The 20,569-nt window shown below is 37.4% G+C and overlaps 1 protein-coding gene across 1 annotated transcript in view; it reads right to left on the bottom strand.

The window, feature by feature from the left end:
• The window catches only part of LOC308400902 (serine-protein kinase ATM-like), a 102,835-nt gene that overhangs the window by 15,820 nt on the left and 66,446 nt on the right, over window positions 1-20,569 (bottom strand). The window lies entirely within an intron of this gene.

Here is a 20,569-nt window from a genome sequence, read left to right on the forward strand (position 1 = left end):
ATAGCCTAAAGGGAAGAGTATTTGTGCCATGGAGTTAACAAGAATGTGAGGTCCATATTAGAAAAGCTGGTAAAATCATAAAAGTTTGCAGAATTGTAATAAATGATGAATATGAATTACTGGTCTGTGACAGTGTATTAATTTGTAGGGAAAAAAGCATGTTGACCAAGGTGGAATCGAACCCACGATCTTTGGCTTGCAGACCCGTGTCATTACCAACTGCGCCACTGGGAAAGAGAGCAGCCGTTTTGAAAAACAGGGTGATGAGGAGTCAGAATTAGATCGCGGTGAGAGGCGAAAAACGCCGTTTTTTGGAGTTACAAAACGTTGTGTAACTCAAAAACTAGGTGGACTAGAAGCATAATGCTTGTACTGGGTGAATCAGCACACAAGATCCAATTCAGTCAACCAGTCTAAATATATTGAATTTGAAGCTTAGAATGAGGTCATCCCATTAAAAGCCTTTCTCTCTCTCTCTCTCTCTCTCTGTCACACACACACACACACACACACACACACACACACACGGAGAGAGAAGTAAGTTTCTAGCTCAGTCAAGCAGCCTTGGAGCTGCTGAATTTGAATCCACCAATCAGAGAGCCTGTGCACTTTTTCCCGCCAAAACAGGTGCACGCAGCACAGAGAGACACAGGATTTTTGCAGTCTATTTCTCATAATGACAACTCCCCTCAAACAAATGACCATAATTTCCTAACCGTAGGGGCTAGAACGGTCATTCTTACACCGTTTTGTTCAGAAGTGATTGGGGAATCTTCAAGTGTTGACAATTTATCATTAAATTGTGAATTTTTAGAGATATATGACATGGATGACTTGTTGACTTAGAAGCCATGAATTCCCCAATATGCAAATTTGAATGCCTGAGGCCACATATATGATTGGCTGCCTGGGAAGCCGTGCAGGCCCTGATTTGTGGATTTGCATTCCTCAGCCCTCAGATATGATTGGCTGGCTTAGAAGCCATGAAGGCCCCAATATGCAAATTTGAATGCCTCAGGACACATATATGATTGGCTGGGAAGCCGTGCAGGCCCTGATTTGAAAATTTGAATTTCTCAGTCCTCACAGAGGATTGGCTGCCTGGGGACCTGGCAGAAATATATAGAAATACTATGATTAAGCATAAACACTACATTTAGTAGAAATACTATGTTTTAGCACAAATACTATAAAAAGCAGAAATACTATAATTTAGCAGAAATACTATATTAAGCACAAATCCTATAAAAAGCAGAAATACTATATTAGGTACAAATCCTATAAAAAGCAGAAATACTATATTAGGCACAAATAGTATAAAAAGCAGAAATACTATAATTTAGCAGAAATACTATATTAGGCACAAATCTTATGAAAAGCAGAAATACTATGATTTAGCAGAATAGTAATAACTTACAAAATTACAAATATGGAGGCATATTGAAACACAAATGCACAGAGGGACACACAAACACAGGCTCTAATCCAGTCAACCAGTCTAACTATATTCAATTTAAATCCTACAATGACATGCTGCCAAATAAGGGCAGGGTCCTCTCTCTCCCACTAAACACACACACACACACACACACACACACACACACACACACACACACACACACACACACACACACACACACACACACACACACACACACACACAGACAGACACAGAGGGAGAGAGCTGCCGAATTTAAATCCACCAATCAGAGTGGCTGTTTACGTTTTCCCGCCAAAACAGGTGCATCTTTTTACACACGCAGGACAGAGAGGCACAGGATTATTGCAGCCTATTTCTCATAGTGAGGACTCCCCTCAAACAAATGACCATAATTTCCTAACCGTAGGGGCTAGAGCGGTCATTCTTACACCGTTTTGTTCAGAAGAGATGGGGGAATCTTCCAGTGTTAACAATTTATCATTAAAATATGAATTATTAAAGATATTAGACTTCTAATGCACCATAACTGAGCAGAGCGAAGCAAAAACTGCCTTGACTTGCCCTCAAACAACGCTTTCTAACTCTAAATCTATTTGGAGTATCGATATCATTCTTTCACCGTAAGAGACAGCAGGCTTTGGTGAACAGTCATAGAAATTTTCAGGTCTCTGTGGAAATCCAACAAAAAGTTATGACGAGAGAAAAAAGTGGTTCATTTCCACAGTTTGAAATCTGAAGAAATCTGAGCGAAGGACAAATTTCCTACCCTCAAACAAGTCCAACTCATTTCAGAACGGTAATAGGTGAGAAAGAAATTCTTGAATTGTGAGCGTCAGGAGTGTCTGAAGATATACGGGGACAAGCCTCATGTCTTAACTTTGCTTCGTTAAGGAGATATGACGATTCGAATATGCCTCTCATTACAGAAATGCAGCGATGATTTTGAACAAGCTCTCCATTCACTTTATATGGAGAGTTTTCTGACATTGTGTTAGTCTGAGGAGATTTGCAAAAATTCTATAAATCCCACAACAATGATAGTGACATTTTCTGAAAGCCAGCAAAAATACCTACGTTTTGATATATAATTTGTGGAAGTTGAGTGAAAATTGAGCAAGTAGCAAACAGTTGTTCGGACATGAAGAGAAGACTGCAAAAGCTTCAGTGTCACACTGGAAGCCAAGAGCATAGCAACCATAACAACGCATGTATTTTGTGAAAAATCACAATTTTGCAACTCAAAACTTTAAGAGGCATAAAAGTAAAACAGTAAAAGATTTGAAAAAGCTGAATCATACCAGAATAGCCCAATAATTTGTGAACATTTTAAAATTTGAATGGTTGTTCTAGGTGAAAATATGAGGAAGTAGTTAAGTTTCAAAAACAAGCAAAATTTAGCAGAATTGCAGAAGTTTCCCATTCATTTCAATGGGACAAATTAAAGGAAAAAAGCTTAATATTTTAAAAAGTATAATAGTTAAAAATAGCAAAAATCATAGCAGGAATTAGCAAAAATAGCAGAATAGTTTAAAATTTGAACGGTGAAAATCGGCTGAAAATTGTGGAAGTAGTTTAACGGCGAAAAGTGTACGGAAGCAACTAGAACTAGAAAAATTTGCATTTCCTGCGAAAATGCAGTGTGGATGCTTAAAGCTGAAGCTGTATGCAAAAAGTAGCTGAAAAAGCTGAAAAGTTGCAGAAATTGTAAAAACTTTGCAGAAGCAAAAGAAGTTTGCTAAAATGGAATAACTTAGCAGAACTGCAATATCTTAGAGGAAACATAATACTTGGCAGAATTACAATAGCATAGCAGAATTTAGCAGAAATATTGTAACTTACCAGAAACATGATAACTTCTCAAAAATACAAGAATTTAGGAGAAATAGTATAAGATAACAGAAAGAATATATTTAGCCAAAAATACTTAAACATGAGAGGACTTCCGGTTGAGCTTTGATGGAGTAGGACGCGAGTCTGGGAGCTCCCGCCGATTTCGATTAAATTGTTATTTATTCGCGCGTTTTGGCCGTATTTTCAGTCCTGTTTTGGTTTGTGGATTGTCTTGTTGAGAAGTTTTACTCGGGCCGGCGTAAAATGGCAGCAAAAAATGTTAAAACCCGCAGTACTATTCAGACACAACTGAGGCCTAGTTTGCAAACCGCGACCACACCCTCGAGTGAGCCGTCGTCTCCTGCAAAGCCCCCCACATGTCAAGCTAATCCTGATATTGAGGCTCTCAAGGTCGAGTTGCTGGCTTCGCTGAGGAAAGATATCGCCGACATCTTTAAAAAGGAACTTCAGGATACTCTGGGTGATGCTTTGTCTACCATTAAGTTCGACCTGCAGGCGGTGAAGACGCAGCTGGCGATCGATAAAGCTGCAAATGACGCTACCATGTCTGAGCTAAAAGGTACGGTGAAGGAGATGGAGCACGCACTTACTGTCTGCTCTGATGATATAGCTGAGATGAAAAACACTATCAAGGGTCTCACAGCTCATGTAGCCAAGCTGGAAAGTAAGTGTGAAGATTTGGAGTCCAGATCGCGGCGCAACAATGTTAGGATAGTGGGAGTACCGGAGGGCCCTGACACGTGCACCACTGCCGCCGTAGCTTCCTTGCTAAAAGAAGCATTTGATCTGGGGAAGGAGCCGCTTTTGGATCGTTCGCACAGGACCCTCCAACCCGCACCTAAGCCTGGCGACCGTCCACGAGCCATTGTATGCAGGTTTCATTACCACACTGACTGTGTCGACATTTTACGACGTGCTAGAGAACGCCGACAGATTAAAGTTGGAGATCGGACAATCTCAGTCTTCCCCGACTACACCGCCAGGGTGGCACGGGCTCGTGCTGCATTCAACACGGTCAGGCAGCAACTCCGTGGCATTGACGGTGTTCGGTATGGCCTGCTTCATCCAGCGCGACTCCGCATCACATATAAGGGTGTCGAGAAGGACTTTGTTTCGGCAGAGGAGGCCAGTGATTATGTCAAAACTTTGATTTCTGGGTGAGCCTCGTTAGCTCCTCAGTTTGATACTGTAATGCTGCTAAGGGTTCACGGTCTCCTTAGGTTTAACGCCACCTGTGCATTGTTTTCTTAGGCCATTGTGCTGGTTATTGTACTGTTGGTGTGCTGGTTCCTTTTATTTTCATTGTTATTTATTGAAACGGGATCATATAATATACTCTTGAACTTCGGACCAGTCCGGCACAATCTTCTCCAAGCTTGCTGCATTGATTTGCATAGGACTGAGTTGTTTTTCGTTTCTGTTAAATTTTTATTTATTTATTTTTTTGTTTGGTTGTTTTTGTTTTAATTGTTTATCTATTTATGTATGTTGTTTTTGTTTTTTGTTTTTTTTAATTTTATGCACTTTCGGTGATTTGTTGGAAAGTTCTCCTTCTGAGGAAGTCATATTTTGTACTGTGAGATCTTTTTTTGGTTGGTTGGTTTCCTTTTTATTTTTTCCCTTTTTAAAAAAAACATGTTTACTGTTACGCGCACACTGTTATGCTGTAGAGAAGTTGGTGAGAGGTTATTTTTCCCTCTCTCGCTTTTATTTTTATTTAGACAACAATTAGTCCAGTCACTTCGGTGAATCATTTTTGCTACTTTGGGGGTACACTGCTGTCTCCTTTGTTCTGTTCTGTGGAGACTTGGGGGTGTATTTGTGTTCAGGGTTGGGTTGGGGGGGGGGCTGTCCCATTTCGGCTCTTCATGGCCACTGGCATTTTGGTTTGGTCTTTTTCCTCTTCCTTTTTGTAAATGGTTAATGGAAATATAGACCCCAGCATTGCTGGGTCAGGTATGCCTCTTAGATTCATTAGTTGGAATATCAGAGGTATGGGTAACCCTGTTAAGAGATCTAAGGTTTTTACTCACTTGAAACGTCTAAATTCTGACATAGCATTTTTACAGGAGACTCATCTTCGCATTAAGGATCATTATAGGTTATATTGCCCTTGGGTAGGTCAGGTCTTTCACTCAAATTTTAATTCGAAGGCTAGAGGAGTGGCCATTCTCATTAATAAGAAAGTTCAATTCACTTTGACCAATGTTGTCGCTGATAGGAACGGTAGATACATCATTGTTGCTGGTACCCTAATGCAGAAAAAGGTTTTGTTGGTAAATGTATATGCCCCGAATTTTGATGATGCTGAATTCGCTAATAGATTGCTGAGTAACATCCCCTTTCTGAATACACATTTGCTTATCCTTGGTGGTGATCTGAATTGTGTTTTTGATCCAATTTTGGATCGATCTAGTCCTCGTAATTTGACTCAATCATCTATGTCTAAAACATTCTCAGATTTTATGAAACAGGATGATCTTGTTGATCCATGGAGATTTCGCAACCCTTCAATCAAAAAATTTTCATTCTTCTCTCAGGTCCACCAGTCTTATTCCAGGATTGATTATTTTTTCATCGACAGAACTCTTAATTCATGTGTTAATTCTTCCGACTATTCTGGTATTGTAATATCTGATCATTCTCCTCTGCTATTGGATGTTCATCTTTCTACCCATAAACGTAGCCCTCCACTTTGGAGATTTAACTCTCTCCTTCTGGCGGATAAAGAATTTTGTGAATTTATTTCAGGCTCTATTGAGGAGTTCTTGTCCTTCAATCAGGATGATTCTGTCTCATATTCTCTGCTATGGGAGACTCTTAAATGCTACCTGAGAGGTCAAGTTATTTCTTACTCTGTCCGTGCTAATAAAAAGATTAATGCCAGGCTTAAAGAACTTATAGCTGCAATTAGTAACCTTGATCAAAGTTATACACTGAACCCTTCTCCAGAATTACTGAAGCAGCGCCTTGATTTGCAAGCAGAATTTGATCTTATGTCAACCAAAGAGGCTGAGTACTTATTACTACGCAGTCGTGGCTCATATTACGAATATGGTGACAAGGCTAGTCGCTTGTTGGCACATCAGTTACGACGTCAGGCCTCCTCGCGTGTGATCCCCATTATTAAACACTCTGATGACAATATTACTACAGATCCCTTGGAAATTAATTCTACCTTTAAAACATTTTACTCTTTGTTGTACAGGTCCGAATTTCCCACGGATAAAGCTAAAATGAATGCATTTCTTCATAATCTTTCAAACCCTGTTATTGGTGCTAATGATGCGGGGCAATTGGACTCCCCATTATCTGTTGAAGAAGTATTAAAAGCTATTACAGCTATGCAGTCTAATAAAGCCCCGGGCCCGGATGGGTTTCCAATTGAATTCTATAAAACATTTATTGGTAAATTGGCACCATTGCTTTTGTCTGTGTTTAACGAATCCTTGGAAACCGGTTCATTACCACCTACTTTCACACAAGCAACCATAGCGCTCCTTCTCAAAAATGACAAGGACCCAACCTCCTGTGGTTCCTACAGGCCATTATCTCTGCTTAATGCCGATGCAAAGGTATTGGCTAAAGTAATTTCATCTCGCCTTGAGGATGTGCTTCCTCGAATTATATCTGAAGAGCAGAATGGCTTTATAAAGGGACGGCAATTGTTTTTTAATACCCGTACACTCTTTAATGTTATTTACTCAAAGCGTCTATCTGAACTTCCTGAACTTGTGATTTCTTTAGATGCTGAAAAGGCTTTCGATAGGGTGGAGTGGGAGTACTTGTTTGCAGTTTTAGAGAAATTTGGTTTTGGTGATAAATTTATTTCCTGGATTCGGCTTCTTTATTCGTCCCCTAAAGCCAGTGTTCATACTAATGATGTTTACTCTGATTATTTTGCGCTGGGTCGTGGTTGTCGTCAAGGTTGCCCTTTGTCTCCCTTACTCTTTGCCATTGCCATCGAGCCTCTGTCTATTACATTGCGATCTTCTTCTGTATTCAGGGGAATCATCCATAATGGAATTACACATAAAGTATCATTGTATGCGGATGACTTGTTATTATATATGACTGACCCCGCATGCTCCATCCCTGCTGTTTTAAGTATTCTGGAGAACTTCAGTTCGTTTTCAGGTTATAAATTGAATTTGGGGAAAAGTGAGTGTTTTCCTGTTAATACGGCAGCACGTCAACTTCAACAGTCCGATCTACCCTTTCGTCTCAGTCCGTCTGGGTTTAAGTACTTAGGGATTAACGTGACTCGCTCTCTAGCTGGCCTTAAATCAGCAAATTTGTCTCCTCTTATATCTAGGGTCACATCTGATATTCAAAGATGGGGTAATCTCCCCCTTTCTTTAATCGGTAAGATTAACGTTGTTAAAATGAACATCTTACCAAAATTTTTATTTTTATTTCAGTCAATTCCCTTATTTTTGCCGAAACATTTTTTTGTTTCACTGGACAAGATTATTGGTTCTTTCATTTGGGGAGGGAAGCCACCTAGGGTCTCTAAAACTTTGCTGCAGCGATGCAGATTTAGTGGAGGACTTGCATTACCTAATTTTTTAGTCTATTACTGGGCCGCTCACATCCATAAACTTTGCTACTGGCTAAAATCTTCTGGTTCCTCGTGGTGTAAATTGGAGCTATCATCATGTAAGGGCTCTTCTTTACCGGCTTTGCTCTATTCCTCTTTACCCGTGAGACCCTCTCTGTACACTGATAATCAGGTGGTTCTTAACACACTCAAAATCTGGTTTCAGTTTAGACGTCACTTTAATTTTGTAATGCCGTCTTCCTCGGGTCCTCTAAGCGAAAACCATTTGTTTCCCCCTTCACTTTTGGACTCGACATTTTCAGTGTGGTGTGACAAGGGTATAAAACAGTTCAAACATTTATATGTGGATGGTGTTTTCGATAGTTTTCCCAACTTGTCTTCTCGTTACAATCTCCCTGTTACCCATTTGTTTCGCTATTTTCAAATTCGAAATTTTGTTGCTAAGTGTTTCCCAAATTTCCCCTCTTTACCTCCAGAACAGCAGTGGGAAACTACGTTATCATTTGTTCCTCATCACAGAGGAACCATTTCGAAACTCTATGATGCTATTCTGTCTTTTAGTAACCACTCTAATGTTAAGCTTAAGCGTACATGGGAAGAAGAACTGGGATTTCGAATACATGAGGAGTCTTGGGAACGGGCTATAACGAGGATACGATCTTCCACCTCCTGTGCTCGTCTTGGACTTATTCAATTTAAGGTCATACACAGGGTGCATTTCTCTAAGTCTAGACTTTCTGAATTGTATCCAGAAGTGGAAAATAAATGTGATAAATGCCATGGTTCTCCTTGTCACCTTAGCCACATGTTTTTCCTGTGCCCTGAGCTACAAGGTTTCTGGACAAGGTATTTTGCTATTATGTCAACTGTTCTTGGGGTAACTCTTCATCCTTGTCCTCTGATTGCTGTGTTTGGGATTCCTGCTCGCTCACTTACACTTGATTCCACACAAAGGGATATTATAGCCTTCACATCCCTATTAGCGAGACGTCTAATATTGTTGCATTGGAAGTCTGCTAAGTATCCTACTATTTCCCGGTGGCTTAAAGATATCATGTTTTTTTTAAAACTTGAAAAAATTAAATATACGTTGAGAGGTTGCACAGCCAAATTTTTTCACAAGTGGCAACCCTTTATCTCTTATTTTGCTAGTCTAGAGGTATTGCCTGTTTAAATCTACTTTTGTTACTGTTATATTCCTCTAATATGTTTGATGGATGTGTTGATCTGTGTGGGACTGGGGTGGGGGGGGGGGGGGGGGGGGGGGGCGTTGTGTTTTGTTTTTTTGTTTTTTTTGTTGTTTTTTTCATATATATATATATATGTGTTAATTTACTTAGGAAAATTAAGAAAGGTTGATTGTATTTCGGTAACTGCAAGTACTGTTTTCTTTTTTCAATAAAAATATTTTCAAAAAAAAAAAAAAAAATACTTAAACATTACAGAAACACTATGATTTAGAAAAATAGTACAACAGAGCAGAAATATTGTGATTTACCAGAGACACTGTGATGAACTATGAATATTGTAATTTTAAATTGAGACTATGTTTTAGCACAAATATTATAATTTGGCAGAAATACTATAATTTAGCAGAAATACTATATTAAGCACAAATCCTATAAAAAGCAGAAATGGTATGATTAAGCACAAATACTACATTTAGTAGAAATACTTTGTTTTAGCACAAATCCCATAAAAAGCAGAAATACTGTACTATGATTTAGTAGAAAAACTATAATTAATCAGAAATACTAAATTTAGCAGAAATACTATATTAAGCACAAATACTATGAAAAGCAGAAATAGTATGATTAAGCATAAATACTACATTTAGCAGAAATACTATATTAAGCACAAATCTTATAAAATAGCAGAAATAGTATGATTTAGCACAATAGTAATAAGTTAAACAGAAAAATTGGAAAAGCAAAATGGACAGCTGAAAAAATGCTGAACATGCTGAGGGTCCCTCAAATATACTTGTTAAATGACAAAAATCTGCAAAAAAATTTATTACAGCCACACAATCACAAATATGTACACATGAGGAAACACACATGCACAGAGAGACCCACACACAAGATCCAATTCAGTCAACCAGTCTAAATATATTGAATTTAAATCTTAGAATGAGATCATCCCATTAAAAGCCTTTCTCTCTCTCTCTCTCTCTCTCTGTCACACACACACACACACACACACACACACACACACACACACAGGGAGAGAGAAGTAAGTTTCTAGGTCAGCCTGGGAGCTGGTGAATTTGAATCCACCAATCAGAGAGGCTGTGCACTTTTCCCCACCAAAACAGGTGCATCTGTTTACACACGCAGCAGCACAGAGAGACACAGGATTTTTGCAGTCTATTTCTCATAGTGACGACTCCCCTCAAACAAATGACCGTAATTTCCTAACCGTAGGGGCTAGAACGGTCATTCTTACACCGTTTTGTTCAGAAGAGATGGGGGAATCTTCAAGTGTTGACAATTTAATATTAAAATATGAATTTTTAGAGATATACGACATGGATGACTTGTTGACTTAGAAGCCACGAATTCCCCAATATGCAAATTTGAATGCCTGAGACCACATATGTGATTGGCTGGCTGGGAAGCCGTGCAGGCCCTGATTTGTGGATTTGAATTCCTCAGCCCTCAGATATGATTGGCTGGCTTAGAAGCCACGAAGGCCCCAATATGCAAATTTGAATGCCTCAGGACACTTATTTGATTGGCTGGGAAACTGTGCAGGCCCTGATTTGAAAATTTGAATGTCTAAGTCCTCACAGAGGATTGGCTGCCTGGGGACCTGGCAGAAATATATAGAAATACTATGATTAAGCATAAATACTACATTTAGTAGAAATACTATGTTTTAGCACAAATACTATAAAAAGAAGAAAAACTATAATTTAGCAGAAATACTATATTAAGCACAAATCCTATAAAAAGCAGAAATACTATAATTTAGAACAAATAGTATAAAAAGCAGAAATACTATAATTTAGCAGAAATACTATGTTAGGCACAAATCCTATAAAAAGCAGAAATACTATAATTTAGCAGAAATACTATGTTAGGCACAAATCCTATAAAAAGCAGAAATACTATAATTTAGCAGAAATACTATATTAGGCATAAATCCTATGAAAAGCAGAAATAGTATGATTTAGCAGAAATACTGTATTTAGCACAAGTACCGAAAAGTACCAGAAATACTATGATTTAGCAGAATAGTAATAACTTATTGAAACACAAATGCACAGAGGGACACACAAACACAGGCTCTAATCCAGTCAACCAGTCTAACTATGTTCAATTTAAATCCTACAATGACATGCTGTCAAATAAGGGCAGGGTCCTCTCTCTCCCACTAAACAAACACACACACACACACACACACACACACACACACACACACACACACACACACACAGAGGGAGAGAGCTGCCGAATTTAAATCCACCAATCAGAGTGGCTGTTTACGTTTTCCCGCCAAAACAGGTGCATCTTTTTACACACGCAGCAGCACAGAGAGGCACAGGATTATTGCAGCCTATTTCTCATAGTGAGGACTCCCCTCAAACAAATGACCATAATTTCCTAACCGTAGGGGCTAGAGCGGTCATTCTTACACTGTTTTGTTCAGAAGAGATGGGGGAATCTTCAAGTGTTAACAATTTATCATTAAAATGTGAATTTTTAGAGATATATGACATGGATGACTTGTTGACTTAGAAGCCACGAATTCCCCAATATGCAAATATGAATGCCTGAGACCACATATATGATTGGCTGGCTGGGAAGCCGTGCAGGCCCTGATTTGTGGATTTGAATTCCTCAGCCCTCAGATATGATTGGCTGGCTTAGAAGCCATGAAGGCCCCAATATGCAAATTTGAATGCCTCAGGACACATATATGATTGGCTGGGAAGCCGTGCAGGCCCTGATTTGAAAATTTGAATTTCTCAGTCCTCACAGAGGATTGGCTGCCTGGGGACCTGGCAGAAATATATAGAAATACTATGATTAAGCATAAATACTACATTTAGTAGAAATACTATGTTTTAGCACAAATACTATAAAAAGCAGAAATACTATAATTTAGCAGAAATACTATATTAGGCACAAATCCTATAAAAAGCAGAAATAGGATGATTAAGCATAAACACTACATTTAGTAGAAATACTATGTTTGAGCAAAAATCCTATAAAAAGCAGAAATACTATATTAGGCACAAATCCCATAAAAAGCAGAAATAGTATGATTAAGCATAAATACTACATTTAGTAGAAATACTATGTTTTAGCACAAATAGTATAAAAAGCAGAAATATTGTAATTTAGCAGAAATACTATATTAGGCACAAATCTTATAAAATAGCAGAAATAGTATTATTTAGCACAATAGTAATAAGTTAAACAGAAAAATTGGAAAAGCAAAATGGACAGCTGAAAAAATGCTGAACATGCTGAGGGTCCCTCAAATATACTTGTTAAATGAAAAAATCAGCAAAAAAAAATACACAGGGAGAGAGAAGTAAGTTTCTAGGTCAGCCTGGGAGCTGCTGAATTTGAATCCACCAATCAGAGAGCCTGTGTACTTTTTCCCGCCAAAACATGTGCCTCTTTTTACACACGCAGCACAGAGAGGCACAGGATTATTGCAGCCTATTTCTCATAGTGAGGACTCCCCTCAAACAAATGACCATAATTTCCAAACCGTAGGGGCTAGAGCGGTCATTCTTACACCGTTTTGTTCAGAAGAGATGGGGGAATCTTCCAGTGTTTACAATTTATCATTAAAATATGAATTATTAAAGATATTTGACTTGTAATGCACCATAACTGAGTAGAGCGAAGCAAAAACTGCCTTGACTTGCCCTCAAACAACGCTTTCTAACTCGAAATCTATTTGGAGTATCGATATCATTCTTTCACCGTAAGAGACAGCAGGCTTTGGTGAACAATCATGGAAATTTTCAGGTCTCTGTGGAAATCCAACAAAAAGTTATGATGAGAGAAAAAAGTGGTTCATTTCCACAGTTTGAAATCTGAAGAAATCTGAGCGAAGGACGAATTTCCTACCCTCAAACAAGTCCAACTCATTTCAGAACGGTAATAGGTGAGAAAGAAATTCTTGAATTGTGAGCGTCAGGGGTGTCTGAAGATATTCGGGGACAAGCCTCATGTCTTAACTTTGCTTCGTTAAGGAGATATGACGATTCGAATATGCCTCTCATTACAGAAATCCAGCGGTGATTTTGAACAAGCTCTCCATTCACTTTATATGGAGAGTTTTCTGACCTTGTGTTAGTCTGAGGAGATTTGCAAAAATTCTATAAATCCCACAACAATGATGGTGACATTTTCTGAAAGCCAGCAAAAATACCTACGTTTTGATGTATAATTTGTGGAAGTTGAGTGAAAATTGAGCAAGTAGCAGGAAGTTGTTCGGACATGAAGTGAAAATTGCAAAACCTTCAGTGGCACACTGGAAGCCAAGAGCATAGCAACCATAACAACACATGTATTTTGTGAAAAATCACAATTTTGCAACTCAAAACTTTAAGAGGCATAAAAGTAAAACAGTAAAAGATTTGAAAAAGCTGAATCATACCTGAATAGCCAAATAATTTGTGAACATTTTAAAATTTGAATGGTTGTTCTAGGTGAAAATATGAGGAAGTAGTTAAGTTTCAAAAACAGGCAAAATTTAGCAGAATTGCAGAAGTTTCCCATTCATTTCAATGGGACAAATTAAAGGAAAAAAGCTTAATATTTTAAAAAGTATAATAGTTAAAAATAGCAAAAATCGTAGCAGGAATTAGCAAAAATAGCTGAATAGTTTAAAGTTTGAACGGTGAAAATAGCACAAAAATTGTGGAAGTAGTTAAACGGCGAAAAGTGTACGGAAGCAACTAGAATAAAGTATAAAGAATAAAGAGAAACAGGAACTCAATAGTGTGGATGCTTAAAGCATCCACACAATAAAGAATAAAGAGAAACAGGAACTCTATAGTGTGGATGCTTAAAGCATCCACACAACTAGAAAAATTTGCATTTCCTGCGAAAATGCAGTGTGGATGCTTAAAGCTGAAGCTGTATGCAAAAAGTAGCTGAAAAAGCTGAAAAGTTGCAGAAATTGTAAAAACTTTGCAGAAGCAAAAGAAGTTTGCTAAAATGGAATAACTTAGCAGAACTGCAATATCTTAGAAGAAACATAATACTTGGCAGAAATACAATAGCATAGCAGAATTTAGCAGAAATATTGTAACTTACCAGAAACATGATAACTTCTCAAAAATACAAGAATTTAGGAGAAATAGTATAAGATAACAGAAAGAATATATTTAGCCAAAAATACTTAAACATTACAGAAACACTATGATTTAGAAAAATAGTACAACAGAGCAGAAATATTGTGATTTACCAGAGACACTGTGATGAACTATGAATATTGTAATTTTAAATTAAGACTATGTTTTAGCACAAATATTATAATTTGGCAGAAATACTATAATTTAGCACAAATACTATAAAAAGCAGAAATACTATAATTTAGCAGAAATACTATATTAAGCACAAACCCTATAAAAAGCAGAAATACTGTACTATGATTTGGTAGAAAAAACTATAATTAATCAGAAATACTATATTTGGCAGAAATACGGTATTTGGCACAAATCTTATAAAATAGCAGAAATAGTATGATTTAGCACAATAGTAATAACTTAAACAGAAAAATTGGAAAAGCAAAAATGGACAGCTGAAAAAATGATGACCATGCTGAAGGTCCCTCAACTATACTTGTTAAATGAAAAAAATCAGCAAAAAAATCTATAACAGCCACACAATCACAAATATGTACACATAAGAAAACACACATGCACAGAGAGACACACACACAAGATCCAATTCAGTCAACCAGTCTAAATATATTGAATTTGAATCTTAGAATGAGATCATCCCATTAAAAGCCTTTCTCTCTCTCTCTCTCTCTCTCTCTGTCACACACACACACACACACACACACACACACACACACACACACACACACACACACACACACACACACACACAGGGAGAGAAAAGTGAGTTTCTAGGTCAGCCTGGGAGCTGCTGAATTTGAATCCACCAATCAGAGAGCCTGTGCACTCTTTCCCTCCAAAACAGGTGCATCCTTTTTACACACGCAGCACAGAGAGACACAGGATCATTGCAGTCTATTTCTCATAATGACGACTCCCCTCAAACAAATGACCATAATTTCCTAACCGTAGGAGCTAGAACGGTCATTCTTACACCGTTTTGTTCAGAAGAGATGGGGGAATCTTCAAGTGTTGACAATTTATCATTAAAATATGAATTTTTAGAGATATATGACACGGATGACTTGTTGACTTAGAAGCCACGAATTCCCCAATATGCAAATTTGAATACCTGGAGCCCACATACATGATTGGCTGGCTGGGAAGCTGTGCAGGCCCTGATTTGTGGATTTGAATTCCTCAGCCCTCAGATATGATTGGCTGGCTTAGAAGCCATGAAGTCCCCAATATGCAAATTTGAATGCCTCAGGACACATATATGATTGGCTGGGAAACCGTGCAGGCCCTGATTTGAAAATTTGAATGTCTAAGTCCTCACAGAGGATTGGCTGCCTGGGGACCAGGCAGAAATATATAGAAATACTATGATTAAGCATAAATACTACAATTAGTAGAAATACTATGTTTTAGCACAAATCCTATAAAAAGCAGAAATACTATAATTTAGCAGAAATACCATATTAAGCACAAATCATATAAAAAGCAGAAATACTATATTAAGCACAAATTCTATAAAAAGCAGAAATACTATATTAAGCACAAATCCTATTAAAAGCAGAAATACTATATTAAGCACAAATCTTATGAAATAGCAGAAACAGTATGATTTAGCACAATAGTAATAAGTTAAACAGAAAAATTGGAAAAGCAAAATGGACAGCTGAAAAAATGCTGAACATGCTGAGGGTCCCTCAAATATACTTGTTAAATGAAAAAATCAGCATAAAAATGCACAGGGAGAGAGAAGTAAGTTTCTAGGTCAGCCTGGGAGCTGCTGAATTTGAATCCACCAATCAGAGAGCCTGTGTACTTTTTCCCGCCAAAACAGGTGCATCTTTTTACACACGCAGCAGAAAGAGGCACAGGATTATTGCAGCCTATTTCTCATAGTGAGGACTCCCCTCAAACAAATGACCATAATTTCCTAACCGTAGGGGCTAGAGCGGTCATTCTTACACCGTTTTGTTCAGAAGAGATGGGGGAATCTTCCAGTGTTAACAATTTATCATTAAAATGTGAATTTTTAGAGATATACGACATGGATGACTTGTTGACTTAGAAGCCACGAATTCCCCCAATATGCAAATTTGAATGCCTGAGGCCACATATATGATTGGCTGCCTGGGAAGCCGTGCAGGCCCTGATTTGTGGATTTGAATTCCTCAGCCCTCAGATATGATTGGCTGGCTTAGAAGCCATGAAGGCCCCAATATGCAAATTTGAATGCCTCAGGACACATATATGATTGGCTGGGAAACCGTGCAGGCCCTGATTTGAAAATTTGAATGTCTAAGTCCTCACAGAGGATTGGCTGCCTGGGGACCTGGCAGAAATATATAGAAATACTATGATTAAGCATAAATACTACATTTAGTAGAAATACTATGTTTTAGCACAAATACTATAAAAAGCAGAAATACTATAATTTAGCAGAAATACTATATTAAGCACAAATCCTATAAAAAGCAGAAATACTATATTAAGCACAAATTCTATAAAAAGCAGAAATACTATATTAAGCACAAATTCTATAAAAAGCAGAAATACTATGTTTTAGCACAAATACTATAAAAAGCAGAAATACTATATTAGGCACAAATCCTATAAAAAGCAGAAATAGGATGATTAAGCATAAACACTACATTTAGTAGAAATACTATGTTTGAGCAAAAATCCTATAAAAAGCAGAAATACTATATTAGGCACAAATCCCATAAAAAGCAGAAATAGTATGATTAAGCATAAATACTACATTTAGTAGAAATACTATGTTTTAGCACAAATAGTATAAAAAGCAGAAATATTGTAATTTAGCAGAAATACTATATTAGGCACAAATCTTATAAAATAGCAGAAATAGTATTATTTAGCACAATAGTAATAAGTTAAACAGAAAAATTGGAAAAGCAAAATGGACAGCTGAAAAAATGCTGAACATGCTGAGGGTCCCTCAAATATACTTGTTAAATGAAAAAATCAGCAAAAAAATGCACAGGGAGAGAGAAGTAAGTTTCTAGGTCAGCCTGGGAGCTGCTGAATTTGAATCCACCAATCAGAGAGCCTGTGTACTTTTTCCCGCCAAAACATGTGCCTCTTTTTACACACGCAGCACAGAGAGGCACAGGATTATTGCAGCCTATTTCTCATAGTGAGGACTCCCCTCAAACAAATGACCATAATTTCCAAACCGTAGGGGCTAGAGCGGTCATTCTTACACCGTTTTGTTCAGAAGAGATGGGGGAATCTTCCAGTGTTTACAATTTATCATTAAAATATGAATTATTAAAGATATTTGACTTGTAATGCACCATAACTGAGTAGAGCGAAGCAAAAACTGCCTTGACTTGCCCTCAAACAACGCTTTCTAACTCGAAATCTATTTGGAGTATCGATATCATTCTTTCACCGTAAGAGACAGCAGGCTTTGGTGAACAATCATGGAAATTTTCAGGTCTCTGTGGAAATCCAACAAAAAGTTATGACGAGAGAAAAAAGTGGTTCATTTCCACAGTTTGAAATCTGAAGAAATCTGAGCGAAGGACGAATTTCCTACCCTCAAACAAGTCCAACTCATTTCAGAACGGTAATAGGTGAGAAAGAAATTCTTGAATTGTGAGCGTCAGGGGTGTCTGAAGATATTCGGGGACAAGCCTCATGTCTTAACTTTGCTTCGTTAAGGAGATATGACGATTCGAATATGCCTCTCATTACAGAAATCCAGCGGTGATTTTGAACAATTTCTCCATTCACTTTATATGGAGAGTTTTCTGACCTTGTGTTAGTCTGAGGAGATTTGCAAAAATTCTATAAATCCCACAACAATGATGGTGACATTTTCTGAAAGCCAGCAAAAATACCTACGTTTTGATGTATAATTTGTGGAAGTTGAGTGAAAATTGAGCAAGTAGCAGGAAGTTGTTCGGACATGAAGTGAAAATTGCAAAACCTTCAGTGGCACACTGGAAGCCAAGAGCATAGCAACCATAACAACACATGTATTTTGTGAAAAATCACAATTTTGCAACTCAAAACTTTAAGAGGCATAAAAGTAAAACAGTAAAAGATTTGAAAAAGCTGAATCATACCTGAATAGCCCAATAATTTGTGAACATTTTAAAGTTTGAATGGTTGTTCTAGGTGAAAATATGAGGAAGTAGTTAAGTTTCAAAAACAGGCAAATTTTAGCAGAATTGCTGAAGTTTCCCATTCATTTCAATGGGACAAATTAAAGGAAAAAAGTGGAATATTTTAAAAAGTATAATAGTTAAAAATAGCAAAAATCATAGCAGGAATTAGCAAAAATAGCTGAATAGTTTAAAATTTGAACGGTGAAAATCGGCTGAAAATTGTGGAAGTAGTTTAACGGCGAAAAGTGTACGGAAGCAACTAGAATAATAACTAGAAAAATTTGCATTTCCTGCGAAAATGCAGTGTGGATGCTTTAAGCTGAAGCTGTCTGCAAAAACTAGCTGAAAAAGCTGAAAAGTTGCAGAAATTGTAAAAACTTTGCAGAAGCAAAAGAAGTTTGCTAAAATGTAATAACTTAGCAGAACTGCAATATCTTAGAGGAAACATAATACTTGGCAGAAATACAATAGCATAGCAGAACTTAGCAGAAATATTGTGATTTACCAGAGACACTGTGATGAACTATAAATATTGTAATTTTAAATTAATACTATGTTTTAGCACAAATACTATAATTTGACAGAAATACTATCATTTGGCAGAAATACTATGTTTCAGCACAAATACTCTGGTTTAGCACAAATATTATAACATAGCATAAATACAATTATATAGCAGAAATGCTATATTTAGAAAGAAAAATATAATATAGTAGAAATAGTATGATTTAGCAGAAATACTGTATTTAGCACAAGTACCAAAAAGTAGCAGAAATACTATGATTTAGCAGAAATACTATGATTGAGCAGAAGTACTAAGATGTAGTAAAAGTACTTTGATTTAACAGAAATACAATTATAGAGGAGTAATACTTTAAAATGGGAGAAATATTGATACACACACACATACACAGAGCCTAAAGGGAAGAGTATTTGTGCCATGGAGTGTTAAGAATGTGAGGTCCATATTAGAAAAGCTGGTAAAATCATAACAGTTTGCAGAATTGTAATAAATGATGAATATGAATTACTGGTCTGTGACAGTGTATTAATTTGTAGGGAAAAAAACATGTTGACCAAGGTGGAATCGAACCCACGATCTTTGGCTTGCAGACCCGTGTCATTACCAACTGCGCCACTGGGAAAGAGAGGAGCCGTCTTGAAAAACAGGGTGATGAGGAGTCAGAATTAGATCGCGGTGAGAGGCGAAAAACGCCGTTTTTTGGAGTTACAAAACGTTGTGTAACTCAAAAACTAGGTGGACTAGAGGCATATTTCTTGTGCTGGGTGAATCAGCGGACTTTGGTGTACTTTGACTGCGATTTTCATTGCTCTTTGTACAACCGTCGCTGAGATATGACGAGAGAGGAAACGGAAGACCTCAGACATGATTGGCTGGCTGGGAAGCCGTGCAGGCCCTGATATGTGATATGTGTCTGAGTTCGCACAGAGGATTGGCTGCCTGGCAGAAATATATAGAAATAGTATGATTAAGCATAAATACTACATTTAGCAGAAATACTATATTAAGCACAAATCCTATAAAAAGCAGAAATACTATATTAAGCACAAATCCTATTAAAAGCAGAAATAGTATATTAAGCACAAATCTTATAAAATAGCAGAAATAGTTTGATTTAGCACAATAGTAATAAGTTAAACAGAAAAATTGGAAAAGCAAAATGGACAGCTGAAAAAATGCTGAACATGCTGAGAGTCCCTCAAATATACTTGTTAAATGAAAAAAATCAGCAAAAAAAATATATAACAGCCACACAATCAGAAATATGTACACAGAAGGAAACACACATGCACAGAGAGACACACACACAAGATCCAATTCAGTCAACCAGTCTAAATATATTGAATTTGAATCTTAGAATGAGATCATCCCATTAAAAGCCTTTCTCTCTCTCTCTCTCTCTCTCTCTCACACACACACACACACACACACACACACACACACACACACACACACACACACACACACACACACACAGGGAGAGAGAAGTAAGTTTCTAGGTCAGCCTGGGAGCTGCTGAATTTGAATCCACCAATCAGAGTGGCTGTTTACGTTTTCCCGCCAAAACAGGTGCATCTGTTTACACAGGCAGCACAGAGAGGCACAGGATTATTGCAGTCTATTTCTCATAGTGACGACTCCCCTCAAACAAATGACCATAATTTCCTAACCGTAGGGGCTAGAGCGGTCATTCTTACACCGTTTTGTTCAGAAGAGATGGGGGAATCTT

The sequence above is a fragment of the Rhamphochromis sp. 'chilingali' genome (assembly GCF_963969265.1).
Source record: "Rhamphochromis sp. 'chilingali' genome assembly, chromosome: 8".
NCBI lineage: Eukaryota > Metazoa > Chordata > Actinopteri > Cichliformes > Cichlidae > Rhamphochromis > Rhamphochromis sp. 'chilingali'.